This window comes from Muntiacus reevesi, chromosome 12 (genome assembly GCF_963930625.1).
Source record: "Muntiacus reevesi chromosome 12, mMunRee1.1, whole genome shotgun sequence".
Classification (NCBI taxonomy): domain Eukaryota; kingdom Metazoa; phylum Chordata; class Mammalia; order Artiodactyla; family Cervidae; genus Muntiacus; species Muntiacus reevesi.
In genome coordinates, this window is record NC_089260.1 from 5,995,211 (window position 1) to 6,010,120 (window position 14,910).

The following is a 14,910-nucleotide window of genomic DNA, read 5'->3' on the forward strand; positions in this document are numbered from 1 at the left end:
TGGGAAGGGATGAATCGGTGGAGCTCAGATGATTTTTAGGGCATTAAAAGTACTCTGTATGATATTGTAATGATGAATACATGTCATTATACATTTGCTCAAGCACATAGTCTGTATACCAAGAGTGAACTCCAATGCAAATCATAGACTTGGATAAGTATGATGTGTCAATGTAGATTTATTAATTTTAATAAATGTCCTTCTCTGGTGGAGGATGTTGATAATGGGGGACGCTGTGCATGTGTAGATGCAGGGAGCATGTGAAAAATCTCTATGATCTCTTGTTAGTTTTGCTCTGAATCTGAAACTTCCCTAAAAGATAAAGACTATATAAAAGAGTTTACTGACTCAGGCAAATGCACAGTTAATATGCTATATTACATTAAAATTAATATTTGGTAGAGTTTATTATAGAGATAAAATTTATTTCAACACTTTTGAAAATGACCTCAGTCATATGTATTATAGACTGTATAGTACGTATAGTCATATGTTCTAAGAACCTAAAGGGACTACTTAAATTTTTTGGTTACACTTTACTATGTTTTATGGGGCAAATTATTTGCTATTGTATTATTAAGGGATTTGCAAAGATCTCAAGATATAGGGTAAGAATAATAGTTGATACTTATTGAACTTTATATTTCTTGTTGCTTTTAATGTTCACAACAATCTATTTAGGTGGGAAATATTATTTCCCACTTCACCCCCTACCTTTTTAACAGTTGAGGAAACTAGGGTTTGCGGGTACTTTCTGGCACTCAGATCTGGGACTGAAACTCAGAATGATCTGATAGTGGAATGTCTGTTCTCAGCCCCTGCAATATACAAATTTGACTATTAATAATCTGCAGGACTTTTGTACACATAAACTCACACCCTCTGATATACCCACACATGGGTTTATCAGAGTATGTTTTTGAGAGGGAGAGTAGACACAGCAGTTTGTTTGGAAAATAAGGAGAGACCTTGAAGCTTTACATAACATTAAAAATCATGAACATTCTACATAATAGAACACAGTTGGATTGATGCAGACTGTGGGAAGACTGTGGTATTGCTCTGTGTATGCACATATGTATATGTGTGTACATGCTGTGTGTTTACACACTCAAGCCTTTCCAAAGAACATGGTAGAGATATCTGATTACAAGGGTTTTAGATGCTCTTGGTGGCATAAATCTCTTACTTCTGTTTATTTAATCTAAGATGTTGATATATATATATATATATACACACACACATACACACACACACACAAAGACACACATGCATGTGTGTGTGCTCAGGTACTTCAGACACCAAGGACCAAAGAATGCCAGGCTTCTCTGTCCATGGAATTTCCCAGGCAAGAATACTGGAATGGCTTCCCATTTCCTCCTCCAGGAGACCTTCCTGACCTAGGGTTTGAACTCGTGTCTCCTTTGTCTCCTGCATTACAGGCAGATTCTTTACTGCTGAACCATCAGGGAAGCCTATATATTAATATATAATTAAATTCCCCCTTTAAAATGTTGAGCTTGATGGATTTTGACAGTTGTATACTGTTGTGTAACTGTCATCAAAATTCATCCTTTATGCAGTCCATCTTTTCTCATCCCTGAACCAAGATATCCCCTGATCTACTTTCTGTCATTAGAGTTTGGTATTTATGAGAATTTCACATAAAAGGAAGCTTGGATGGGAGGTGAATTTGGGGGTCAATGGATACATGTATATGTATGACTGAGTCCCTTCGCTGTTCACCTAAAATTATCACAATATCATTAATCTGCTCTCAGTTCAGCTCGGTTGCTCAGTCATGTCCGACTCTTTGCAACCCCATGGACTGCAGCACACCAGACCTCCCTGTCCATCATCAACTCCCAGAGCTTGCTCAAACTCATGTCCATCAAGTCTGTGATGCCATCCAACCATCTCATCCTCTGTCGTCCCCTTCTCCTGCCTTCAATCTTTCCCAGCATCAGGGTCTTTTCAAATGAGTCAGTTCTTTGCATCAGGTGGCCAAAGGATTGGAGTTTCAACTTCTACATCAGTCCTTCCAATGAACACTCAGGACTGATCTCCTTTAGGATGGACTGGTTGGATCTCCTTGCAGTCCAAGGGACTCTCAAGAGTCTTCTCCAACACCACAGTTCAAAAGCATCAATGATTCATATCAATGTATGACAAAACCCACTGGAAAAAAAAAAAAAGCATCAATGCTTCAGTGCTCAGCTTTACTTATAGTCCAACTCTCACAAACATACATGACCACTGGAAAAACAATAGCCTTGACTAGATGGACCTTTGCTGGCAACATAATGGCTCTTCATTTTAATATGCTGTCTAGGTTGATCATAACTTTCTTTCCAAGTAGTAAGTGTCTTTTAATTTCATGACTGCAGTCACCATCTACAGTGATTTTGGAGCCAAAGAAAATAAAGTCAGCCACTGTTTCCGCTATTTCCCCATCTATTTGCCATGAAGTGATGGGACCAGATGCCATGATCTTAGTTTTCTGAATATTGAGCTTTAAGCCAACTTTTTCACTCTCCTCTTTCACTTTCATCAAGAGGCTCTTTTAATTCTTCTTCACTTTCTGTCAAAAGGATATCTGCCTATCTGAGGTTATTGATATTTCTCCCAGCAATCTTGATTCCAGCTTGTGCTTCCTCCAGCCCAGCGTTTCTCATGATGTACTCTGCATATAAATTAAATGAGCAGGGTGACAATATACAGCCTTGATGTACTCCTTTCCCTATTTGGAATTAGTCTGTTGTTCCATGTCCAGTTCTAACTGTTGCTTTCTGACCTGCATTCAGATTTCTCAAGAGGCAGGTAGATTAGATCTTAATTGCTTTCATTTTGCAATGCCTTATAATTTTCAGTGTATAAGTTGTTCACAACTTTTGTTGAAGTAATTTATAAGAATTTTATTTCTAATAGATGTTTTTATAATTGAAATTTTTAACTTTTTGTTTTGAATTTTTAATTTCTTTATTGATTATAAAAATACCAATTTTTGCTTTTTACGTTGACCTATATTATGACCTTGATAATTTACTTTTTAATTCTGCTTGTTATTTTGTAGCTTCCTTTTAATTTTTACATTTACCATCAAATTATATGAAGTAATAGTTTTACTTATTCCTTTCCAATCTTGATGCCCTTAATTTTAAATAAAATGGAGAGATAAGATGATTCTTGCCTTTTTTCTTGATTTTAGACAGAAAGTAATGAGTTATTTTCTGCTGAGTATGTTAGTTTAATGTTTTTTTTTGTGGATCATTTAATCAGGTTGAGGCAGTTTTTCTCTATTCCTAGTTTACTAATATTTTTAAAAGATCGTAAATGGAAGTTAAGTTTTGTCAAATGGTTTTTTCTACATCTACTGAAATTATCTTAAGTTTTCCTACTTTATTCTACCATATTGATTTTCAGATATTAAACTTGCAATCCCAGGTAAATTCCAACAGGTCATAATGTATTATATTTTTAACACATTGCAACAATTTGCTCATATTTTCTTAAGAATTTTTCCTGTTTCTCCATGAGAAGGATGAATTTCCAGTTTTATTTTGTGATCACACTCTTTTTTATTGTCTGAAAGGTTTATACAGGACTGGTTTTATTTATTTCTTAAGTTTTTGATTGAAGTCACTGTTGAAGGCACCTGTGTATGCAATTTTCTTTAGGGATAATTTTAAATTATAATTTCAGTGACTTTAATTAATAAAAACTTATTCAAAATTTCTGTTTCTTTTTTCAAGTTTGCTAATTTATGATTTTCAAATCTTTGAAACCTATGTCGTCAAAGGTATAGGTATAACCCTATGTGTGTGTTAGTTACTCAGTCTTGTCCAAGTCTTTGCAAGATCATGGACAATAGCTTACCAGGCTACTCTGCTCATGGAATTCTCCAGGCAAGAATACTGGAGTAGGTTGTCATTCCTTTCTCCAGAGGACCTTCCCAACCCAGGAATTGAACCTGAGACTCCCGCATTGCAGAAGGTATCTTTATCTAGTCTTATTCTTTTCATGTCTTTGGGATTTGAAGTGGTATCTTCTCTTCATTTCTGAATTGTTATTTTGTGTCTTTTTTTTTCTTGATCAGTTGATTTAGAGGTCTATCAATTTCAGAACCAGAAACCGTGCTAGTGTTTGAGGTGGGATTATTAGGTCATTTGAGAATATAGTGATGAAAATTAGATGTGTTGCTCACTTTCATGGAAATTACAGTGTCACAAAGTAGTTTGAGAAAAAGCAGGTGAAAGTGTAGATAGTACCACTTATGTTAAGTGTTATGAACTAAACAAATTAGGTATTTTGATAGAGAATAATAACAGGAGTGAAAGATGGGGATTGGTGCTACAAATTACAGTCAAGAAGGAGGTCTTTTAGTGGCTGTAATCATTAAGCTGAAATATGAAACATGACAAAGAGCTTGCTGTGTGAATGCCAAAGTGAACCTCGTTCTGGACAGAGGGACAACCTGTGTGTGGATCTCCATGTAAGAATGCTTTTGGAGTGTTGAGTTTAGAGTGTTGAAGTAGCTGAATAGAGAGGTCAGTAGAGCTTGGAAGGGATGCAAGTAAGTCAGTAAGTTTGAAGAATGAGGGCGGATTCAGCTTAAGCAGCAATCTCTCGATCGCTGTAGAAACCGTTCTTGACTTTACATATGACAAGCATACATAATTAAATATTTATGAAACAGCATGGTAAGTTCTAGAGCAGAGGCATAAACCATAAACCAAGGTTGACACTCTTACTTTAAATGTCCACATGGTAAATATTTTAGATTTTGGACCATACAGTCTCTGTCACATGTACTCAACTCTGTATCATGGAACAGAAGCAGGCTTTAGTTTTACATGAATAAATGAGCAAGACTGTATTCTTAAAAAAAAACAAAACCCTGTTTTAGAAAAACAAACAAGCAAACTAACTGAAAAATAGACAGTGAGCTAGATTAGTCCATAGACTATAGGTTTCTGGCCTTTGACATAAGCAACATTTTTTTCTTTTAATGAAATGAAAATTCATTAGAATGAAAATCATATAATTGGGAATTTAAGTGGAGTGTTTGAGAATGAGAACTAGTTTTTGAAATAAAAACTGATGGGGTTACTATGTCAGGGCAAGAAAAATACAGGTTATTGCTGGAATGGCATGAAATGCATATTTGAAAGGCAGTCAGTATATGGAGAGGTGTGTGTGTGTGTGTGTGTGTGTGTGTGTGTGTGTGTGTGTGTGTGTGTGTATGTGTATGATGCAGAGACAGTGGAATGAACAGAAGGGGCACTAGTGAGACAGAAAGTCTGAAAAGTGTTCTAAGGTGCATGGAATTGACAGAGATACATTCTTAAAGTATTTTATGACTATATTTATGTTTAGATAAAATTCTTGTGAAAGATGAACTGGAGATGGACAAAGTAGAATAATTTTTGTCAAAAATCCCTGATGGTTTCCTTTTGCTTGTCAAATACTTTCAAACTCCTGTTGTTATTGAGACCCTCCATGATCCCCATCCATCAATTCAGTCCATTTCAGTCGCTCAGTGGTGTCCGACTCTTTATGACCCCATGGACTGCAGCACGCTAGGCTTCGCTGTCCATCAACAACTCCTGAAACTTGCTCAAACTCATGTCCATTGGGTCAGTGATGCTGTCCAACCATCTCATCCTCTGTTGTCCCCTTCTCCCGCCTTCGATCTTTCCCAGCCTCAGGGTCTTTTCCAATGAGTTGGTTCTTTGCATCAGGTGGTCAAAGTATTGGAGTTTCACTTCAGCATCAGTCCTTCCAGTGAATATTCAGGACTGATTTCTAAACCAGTCAATCCCCATCCATAATTGGAATCTAATTTAATTTTCCTTAGTCCCACAAAAAAGAAGCCTATCTCTCAGGCTTATTCCTACCTGGTAATTTGGTTTCTATTATCTAAAGGATCAATGGGCTTCCCAGGTGGCCCTGGTGGTAAAGAATCTGCCTGCCAATGCAGGAGGTGCAAGAGACATGGGTTCGATCCCTGGGTTGGGAAGATCCCCAGGTGAACAGAACAGCAACTCACTCCAGTATTCTGGCCTGGAAAATCCCAGCGACAGAGGAGCCTGGCCGGTTACAATCCAAGAGGCGGCAAACAGTGGGACATGACCAAGTGACGGAGCACACCTATCTAAAAGACCAACTGTCCTTGTTTTTATTATTATTATTACTTTTCTAAAAATTTTTATTCCAGAAGAATTTCTAGAGGTTTCCAAAGCCTCTTTTCCTCCCACTCCACCTCTCCTATGGTGACTGCTGCTCACAGTTAGGCAAACTCTTACATGCACATTTGTTGCTTGGTTTTTTTTTTTTTTCTTATGATCTCACCAGAATTATGAATTTTTTGAGCATAGAAATCATGACTTCCTACCAAGCACTGGTCTTAATGCTGAGAATGCTCAAAAGCACAATAAACACATCGATTAATTGATGCAAATATCAATAACACTGACAATTTTACCTGAGCATAACCTAATGTAAAAAACCACAAAAATGTTTTCATTGGGGTTTCTAAAGATTTTTTCATACTGCTGTTTTATATATATACATGAATTATTTGTACTTTAAAACACTGTAGTAGTAGATTGAATATTTATAAAGCTTTACAACTTCTGTTTTCAGTTTTAGACACCAACATATTTTCTACTTTTGGGCAGAAAGACATGTCCTATCTTAAATAATTAGTTATGGAATTAGACTGGGAGTGGAGAGTAAGCAGAATAGTCGAGTGTCACAAAGTTGACACAGTGAAAGCATAAGGAGGTTAGAGCTTAGACAATTAGGTATCCTCTGTCTTAAAGACCCACTGTTTTACAATAATGCAGAGTCACAGCTGAAGTCTTCATCCTAGGACCATAAGATACTTGCTACCTTTGCTATGGATACACAGTGTATTCAAGAGCCATGCCTCTCACCCCTTTTTGATGATCAATGTGGCACATTTAGAGGAGACTGATTGCTTTAAAAATAAAATAATGACAGCTCTTTTCAGAAGACACTTTATATACCTTAGAGAAATTCAGATAATACAAAGCAAGCCTCTTGTGTCTTGTGGCGGATTCATTTCACTCTTCAGTCCCCTGGAGGAGGTTGTTCTCCACTGTCATTGCCTTGGAAATGTGATGAGGTCACATTCAGCTTGTCAGTATTCCCAACCCTTTGGTTGGTTTTCTCAAACACTTAGTCCCCCTTGAAAAGAATTAAGCCAGTTGTTACTGATGGGGCTTCATTTTTCTGTGAAAAAGTGGTTAGAGAGATATTAGCTCCGAGGCTGTTTTCCTACTAGACTTGAAGCGAGGTCTGTGAAAGTGGTGGGTAGTGTCTGACTCCCGACCGGTTCTTCTTAGGTCTGGGGTGACAGGGCTTCTGTTTTCTAGTATGACCTTTATTGCATTGCAGCTTTGACATCTCTAAGGAGTCACAGGGAGGAGGGTTTATATTATTCTCCCGGCGTATTTAACCACCTGAGTCATAAGTCTTCCTCCAGACCCAGGGGTGTCTACTCCCCTAGTGAATCCTAATCTTGCTTGTTGGCAACGTCATGCTTACCTTATGATATGGCTTCTCACCACTAGCAGCTCATGGAGCAAGACAGACAATAGGCTTCAGTGCTCCTTGTTAAGCCTGTTTCTTTTTCTCAAAGGCTGAGTAAGCCCAGAGTGCACTCAAGATTCCATTTCTCCACACCATTACAACACAAAGGTGAATCTATACCATAAATACTAAGTAGATACAATTGATTTTCATTTCCTGTGGTTATCGTGGTCCATCAAGTTGCTGACAGTTCTGACCATTGCTTTCAGAGGAAATACAGGGCTAGGTCCCTGGTGAGTCTCTAGGTTCTCATATCTTGATTAATATATATCCTTGTTTTATGTGTTATTCTGTTCAGAGACATTTTTATTTAACATATGGTAGATTCATGCACATTGAATTCATGGCCAGCAGTTCTAACTCATGCCTGAATGAAGCCTATCCAACATTTTCTCCATAAGGCTCATTGCAGCCCTCTTAAAATTTAGGAATACTAGACAGCAAGTGTAATAAGGAAAAACCTTTTACAAGTTCATCACTACAGGGATGCTGCCAATAAGCTTAAATTATACATCATGTCCCATTTCCTGGAACCCTGCCTTCCAGGCAATGAGAATTATGCCAAAGTGTTCTTGTTTAGCTCACAGGAAACATCCAGGCCAGGCCACCTGTGAATGATTGTATTTATATATCTATATCAATAGAGGTAGAGGTAGAGATACAGACAGAAGCCCTCCCTACAGACATTCACAGGTTTCACTTTAGTGATTATCAATGAAACTTTTAATTCCTTAAAAAGTCAGGTTCTCTTTTTGTTTTCTCTGTTTTAATTATTATTCCCAGTAGTCACTTATAAGTGTTCCTTGAAAGAAGAGGGAAAAGAAGACATCCCTTCAGTTTATTTATCTCAATATTGGGGGCTATAATAGAATTCTCCAGATATTGTCATTTGCTAGTATGGCCTCTGAAGGGTGGACTCAGAGATAAGAGCCTCCAGTATGTGCCACTGTGCTTTTTTCATCTGCTATAGAAACTTTATTTAATTTGATGGAAATTCACATAAAAATTGTTTGGTTCTCTTTTTATCTTTCATATGCTACATCTAATTCAAAAACCGAATCCTTTTGCTGCTGCTCCTGCTAAGTCGCTCAGTCATGTCTGACTCTGTGCGACCCCATAGACGGCAGCCCCCCAGGCTCCCCCGTCCCTGGGATTCTCCAGGCGAGAACACTGGAGTGGGTTGCCATTTCCTTCTCCAATGCATGAAAGTGAAAAGTGAAAGGGAAGTTTTTTTGCTCAGTCGAATCCTTCTGAGATAACCCTAAAATAGAGGATGTCCGGAATTTGACCCACGTTTTCCCTCCAGTTCCACTGGAGCAAATCTGGTCAGAGCCAGTGCCGTGTCTCTCCAGGTTCATCTTCACGGACTTCTTAACTAGGCTTCTGTTCTTCACCTGCCACGGCTCGCCCTTAACATAGTAGCAAGAGCGGCCCTTCAGAAATTAGATCACGTCTTTCCTGGTCTTCTTGCTCTTTCTCAAAAATATCAAATATATTCTCCCCTTTGCATGGATGTTTACCTATCCTGAAACCCCTTCTCTCACATATTCTCATGCTAACTCTTCACTCAAGAAGACAATTAACCTCCTTATTTATTTGCTAAATGTTTTACTTCCTAATATAAGCTGATGAAAGCTAAAAATATGTAACTGTTATAATTTTCTTATGTTAGCATTTAACTGAACATTGTGAAATACAAATTCATATTATTACTAATTTTTCTAAATATATTCATCATTTATTTTCACATTTTTATACTATAGAGAATGCAGAAATATTGAACTTGGAGACTCAATTCTCAGCAAACTAGAAAATATTTTCTTAAACAATCTTTAAGCTCTTATTATATTTTTCAACTAACTTATGCTTTTAGATTATGTGATAATTTTCCCTTGGTTTATATTTCATATCTTTTGGATATAAAAGTATCTTTTGAGCTTCCAGTCCTAGGTTTCAACAGCTGATAGTGACTTTACTCTATCTGAGATTGTAACTTTCCATTTTCGTCCACTGAGTTCTCTTTGTCATTTTCCCATATTACTTAAGATATTTTGTTACATGAATAAATGGTTTCCATCTTTATGTTAATTTTCTCTTAGCTTGTGAAATTTAGTTGACCCTTGTTGTACTTCCACTGTCTATTTCCCTTGAACAGCAAGCAGATCCAACCAGTCCATCCTAAAGGGGATATGTCCTGGGTGTTCATTGGAAGGACTGATGCTGAAGCTGAAACTCCAGTACTTTGGCCACCTGATGTGAAAAGTTGATTCATTGGAAAAGACCCTGATGCTGGGAGGGATTGGGGGCAGGAGGAGAAGGGGACGACAGAGGATGAGATGGCTGGATGGCATCTCCGACTCAATGGACATGAGTTTGAGTAAACTTCGGGAGTTGGTGATGGACAGGGAGGCCTGGTGTGCTGCGGTTCATGGGGTCACAAGGAGTTAGACACGACTGAGCGACTGAACTGACGGACTGACTGTTGTACTTCAGGGAAAATGAAAAGGTTTTTAGTATTGAAAAATACTTTTTAGATAACATTCTTAATATTTTCCTTAAAAAATTGGAAAAAATTATTCCTATTTTTATATTTATAGTAAATTGCATTTTCTACATATTTTATCTTATTTAACTTAATTTTTATTTGAGGTTGACTAAAAGAGTCTGACTCAGGGCTTGAGTTGCTTTTATTTAGTTAATTAAAAATTTTATATAGCTTTTAAAGTTTGTATTCCATTTACAACTATTATAAAAGACTGGCTGTATTTCCCATCTTTTACAATACACCTCTGAGCATATCTGACAGCCAGAAGTTTGTGCATCTCATCCCCCAGTTGCTATATTGTCTTTCTCCATCTCTCCACTGGTACTCAGTTCAATTCAGTTGCTCAGTCACATCTGACTCCTTGCGACCCCATGGACTACAGCACGACAGGCCTCCCTGTCCATCACCAACTCCCGGGGTTTACTCAAACTCATGTCCATTGAGTCGGTGATGCCATCCAGCCATCTCATCCTCTGTCATCTCCTTTTTCTCCTGCCTTCAATCTTTCCCAGCATCACGGTCTTTTCAATTAAGTCAGCTCTTCACATAAGGTGGCCAAAGGATTGGAGTTTCAGCTTCAGCATCAGTCCTTCCCATGAATATTCAGGACTGATCTCCTTTAGGATGGACTGGTTGGATCTCCTTGCGGTCCAAAGAGAGTCTTCTCCAACACCACAGTTCAAAAGCATCAATTCTTCAGTGCTCGGCTTTCTTTATGGTCCAACTCTCACATCCATACATGACCACTGGAAAAACCATTACCTTGACTAGATGAACCTTTGTTGGTGAAGTAATGTCTCTGCTTTTTAATATGCTGTGTAGGTTGGTCATAACTTTTCTTCCAAGGAGTAAGCGTCTTTTAATTTCATGGCTACAGTCACTATCTGCTGTGACTTTGGAGCCCCCCAAAATAAAGTCTCACTATTTCCACTGTTTCTCTGTCTATTTGCCATGAAATGATGGGACCAGATGCCATGATTGGTTACTCCACTGGTAACTGATAGTTTATTCTCTACATCTGTGAGATTGCTTCTTTTTTGGCTATATTCTTTAGTTTGTTGTATTTTTTAGATTTCCACATCTAAGTGGTACTATCCAGTGTTTACTTTCTCTGTCTGACCTATGTCACTTAGCACATGCCCTCTATGTCCATCCATGTTGCCACATGTTTACCCATTCATCGGCTGATGGACACTTAGGTTGCTTCCATATCTTTGCAATTGTAAATAATGTCTATAAATATTGGAGTTCACGTACCTTTTGAATTAGTTTTTTGTTTGTTTGTTTGTTTTCTTTTTTGGATATGTACCCAGGAGTGAAATTGCTGGGTAATATGGTGTTCTGAAATATGGCAGTGCTGAAGAAGATTCTTGCAAGTCCCTTGGACTGCAAGGAAATCAAAGCAGTCAGTCGTGAAGAAAATCAACTCTGAATATTTATTGGAAAGACTGAGGCTGACTCTGAAACTCCAGTACTTTGACAGCCTGATGCAAGGAGCCAACCCATTGGAAAAGACCCTGATGCTGGGAAAGATGGAAGGTAAAAGGAGAAGGGGGTGGCAGAGGATGAGATGGTTAGATAGCATCACTGACTCAGTGCATGTGGATATGAGCAAACTCCAGGAGAGGGTGAAGGGCAGGGAAGCCTGGCGTGCTGTAGTCCAGGGTGTCACAGAAAGTCAGACAGGACAGTGAGTGAATAAAAAATGGTAGTTCTGTTTTTAGCTTTTTAAGGAACCTCCATACTGTTCTCCATAACAGTTTACCAGTTTACATCTCCACAAGCAGTGTATGAAGATTCCCTTTTCTCCATATCTTGGCCAACATTTGTTATTTGTAGATCTTTTTGATGATAGTCATTCTGACAGGTATGAGGTGATAGCTCCTTGTGGTTTTGATTTACATTTCCTTATGATTACTGCCTTATTGACTATGCCAAAGCCTTTCACTGTGTGGATCACAACAAACTGTGGAAAATTCTTCAAGAGATGGGCATACCAGACCATCTGACCTGCCTCCTGAGAAACCTGTATGCAGGTCAGGAAGCAACAGTTAGAACTGGACAAGGAACAACAGACTGGTTCCAAATAGGAAAAGGAGTACGTCAAGGCTGTATATTGTCACCCTGCTTATTTAACTTATATGCAGAGTACATCATGAAAAATGCTGGGCTGAGTGAAGCACAAGCTGGAATCAAGATTGCCGGGAGAAATATCAATAACCTCAGATATGCAGATGACACTACCCTTATGGCAGAAAGTGAAGAAGAACTAAAGAGCCTCTTGATGAAACTGAAAGAGGAGAGTGAAAAAGTTGGCTTAAAGCTCAACATTCAGAAAACTAAGATCATGGCATTTGGTCCCATCCCTTCACGGCAGATAGATGGGGAAACAATGGAAACAGTGGCTGACTTTATTTTTCTGGGCTCCAAAATCACTGCAGATGGTGATTGCAGCAATGAAATTAAGTTGCTTACTCCTTGGAAGGAAAGTTATGACCAACCTAGATAGTGTATTAAAAATCAGAGACATTACTTTGCCAACAAAGGTCCATCTAGTCAGAGCTATGGTTTTTCCAGTGGTCATGTATGGTTGTGAGAGTTGGTCTATAAAGAAAGCTGAGCACAGAAGAATTGATGCTTTTGAACTGTGGTGTTGGAGAAGACTCTTGAGAGTCCCTTGGACTGCAAGGAGATCCAACCAGTCCATCCTAAAGGAGATCAGTCCTGGGTGTTCATTGGAAGGACTGATGCTGAAGCTGAGATTCCAATACTTCGGCCACCTGATGCGAAGAGCTGACTCATTGGAAAAGACCCTGATGCTGGGAGGGATTGGGGGCAGGAGGAGAAGGGGAAGGCAGAGGATGATGGTTGGATGGCATCACCGACTCGATGGACGTGGGTTTGGTTGGACTACGGGAGTTGGTGATGGACAGGGAGGCCTGTCGTGCTGTAGTCCAAGGAGTCACAAAGAGTGCTGGGGTCACAGCGAGTCAGACACGACTGAGCGGCTGGACTGACGTGATGTTGACCATCTTTTCGCGTGCTTGTTGTTCATCTGCATTTCCTCTTTGGAAAAATGTCTATTCAGCTCTTCTGCTCACTTTTTAATCAGGCCTTTTTTTTTCTTTTGATGTTCAGTTGCATGAGCTGTTAGATATTTATCCTTTATCCACCATATTTGCAAGTATTTTCTCTCATTTGTTTTTTATTTTTTCAGTAATTTCCTTAGCTGTGCAAAAACTTTTAAGTTTAATGAGGTCCCATTTATTTACTTTTTATTTTAGTTCCTTTTTTTTTATTAAAAAAATTTTTTTTTATTAGTTGGAGGCTAATTACTTCACAACATTTCAGTGGGTTTTATTTTAGTTCCTTTTATGGAGGTGGATCCAGAAAAAGTTTATTACAATTTTTACTAAAAAATTTTTTTTACTAATTTTACACTTTGTTCATTAAATTTTCAAATATCTAGATAAGCCATTAAGCAAGTCAACATATTACTCTTTTCTCTTAATAAGATAGTACTCATACAGTAACTAAATAACTCTAAGACACTGCTGGTACATGAATATGTTTAAACGATATTTGAGGTGAAGGATAAGAGAAGAACTAACCTAATAACTTAATATTTTGGTCTACATACTTATTTATTTTCATACAGACTTTAAACAACACCCAAACCAACCCACTGACGTATTACACTCAGCTTTTAAAATTTTATCTACATCAACTACTTCTATGAGGTGGAGATACTTCTCTTACTGCCTACTAGTTTGAAATGCACAATTATTTTCTCTGTGTTTTAAAATGTCAATTTGGGTCTAATGTAACAGGTTGGTTCTCCAATCAGTTTCTCCCTGTTGTTTTTTGTTCTAAATGTCATCTTTATTTTAATCTATTTACGTTTGTTTCTAAGCATATTGCTTGCTGTTCTCATATTTTAATGTGTTTTGTATTATATGCTTAATTTTAGAAGCAGTGAGTATAGAAATCTGGTGGTGAATATCACTGTACTGGTGTTTCTCAGATGTTTTACACAGTAATTACTTTCCTTGCCATAACCTTTGTACTTTTCCTTTAGTCTTAAAAGTGCTTCCTGAAGAACTTATCCAGTAAGAGTTAGTTTTAGATGTTCTTGGGTTTATTTTTAATGCATATCTGAATCCCCAGTGTTGGCAACTCAAATGTATCCCTGCATGTAAGGCCCTGCTGAGTGAAATGTTTTGCCACAGCTAAACGTCTGGAAGGAAAAGCAGAAATCATCAGGGAGTTAGCTTGATGTATGAAAGACCCACAGGAAGCAAAAATTGAATTGATGTTAGCCAATAGTAGCAATTAAGGAAGAATGGGATTGTGCCAAAATGTTCCTTGTAAGCTTATTTGGGGAACTTTTATTTCTTAGCCTTACCAAACCACCTTTATTCATCCTTTCATTAACAAAATGTCCTGTTCATGATTGCAAAAACATTTCCCTTCAATGCAAAAAAAAACTGTGTTCCCATTTTCAATGAATTTATATGGATAATTTTTTGCTGTCTGACAATCTTGTCTTAATTATGGCATCTGTTCTATTTATGGGCTTCTCAGGTGACTCAGTGGTAGAGAATCCACACAGGCAAAGCAGGAGACGTAAGAGATTTGGGTTCAATCCCTGGGTCAGGAAGACCCCCTAGAGAAGGAAGTGGCAACTCACTCTAGTGTTCTTGCCTGGAGAACCCCATGGACAGAAGAGCCTGGTGGACCACAATCCA

At 38.1% G+C, this 14,910-nt stretch overlaps 1 protein-coding gene across 1 annotated transcript in view; it reads left to right on the forward strand.

Moving 5' to 3' along the window:
• The window catches only part of CNBD1 (cyclic nucleotide binding domain containing 1), a 351,846-nt gene that overhangs the window by 78,467 nt on the left and 258,469 nt on the right, over positions 1-14,910 (forward strand). The window lies entirely within an intron of this gene.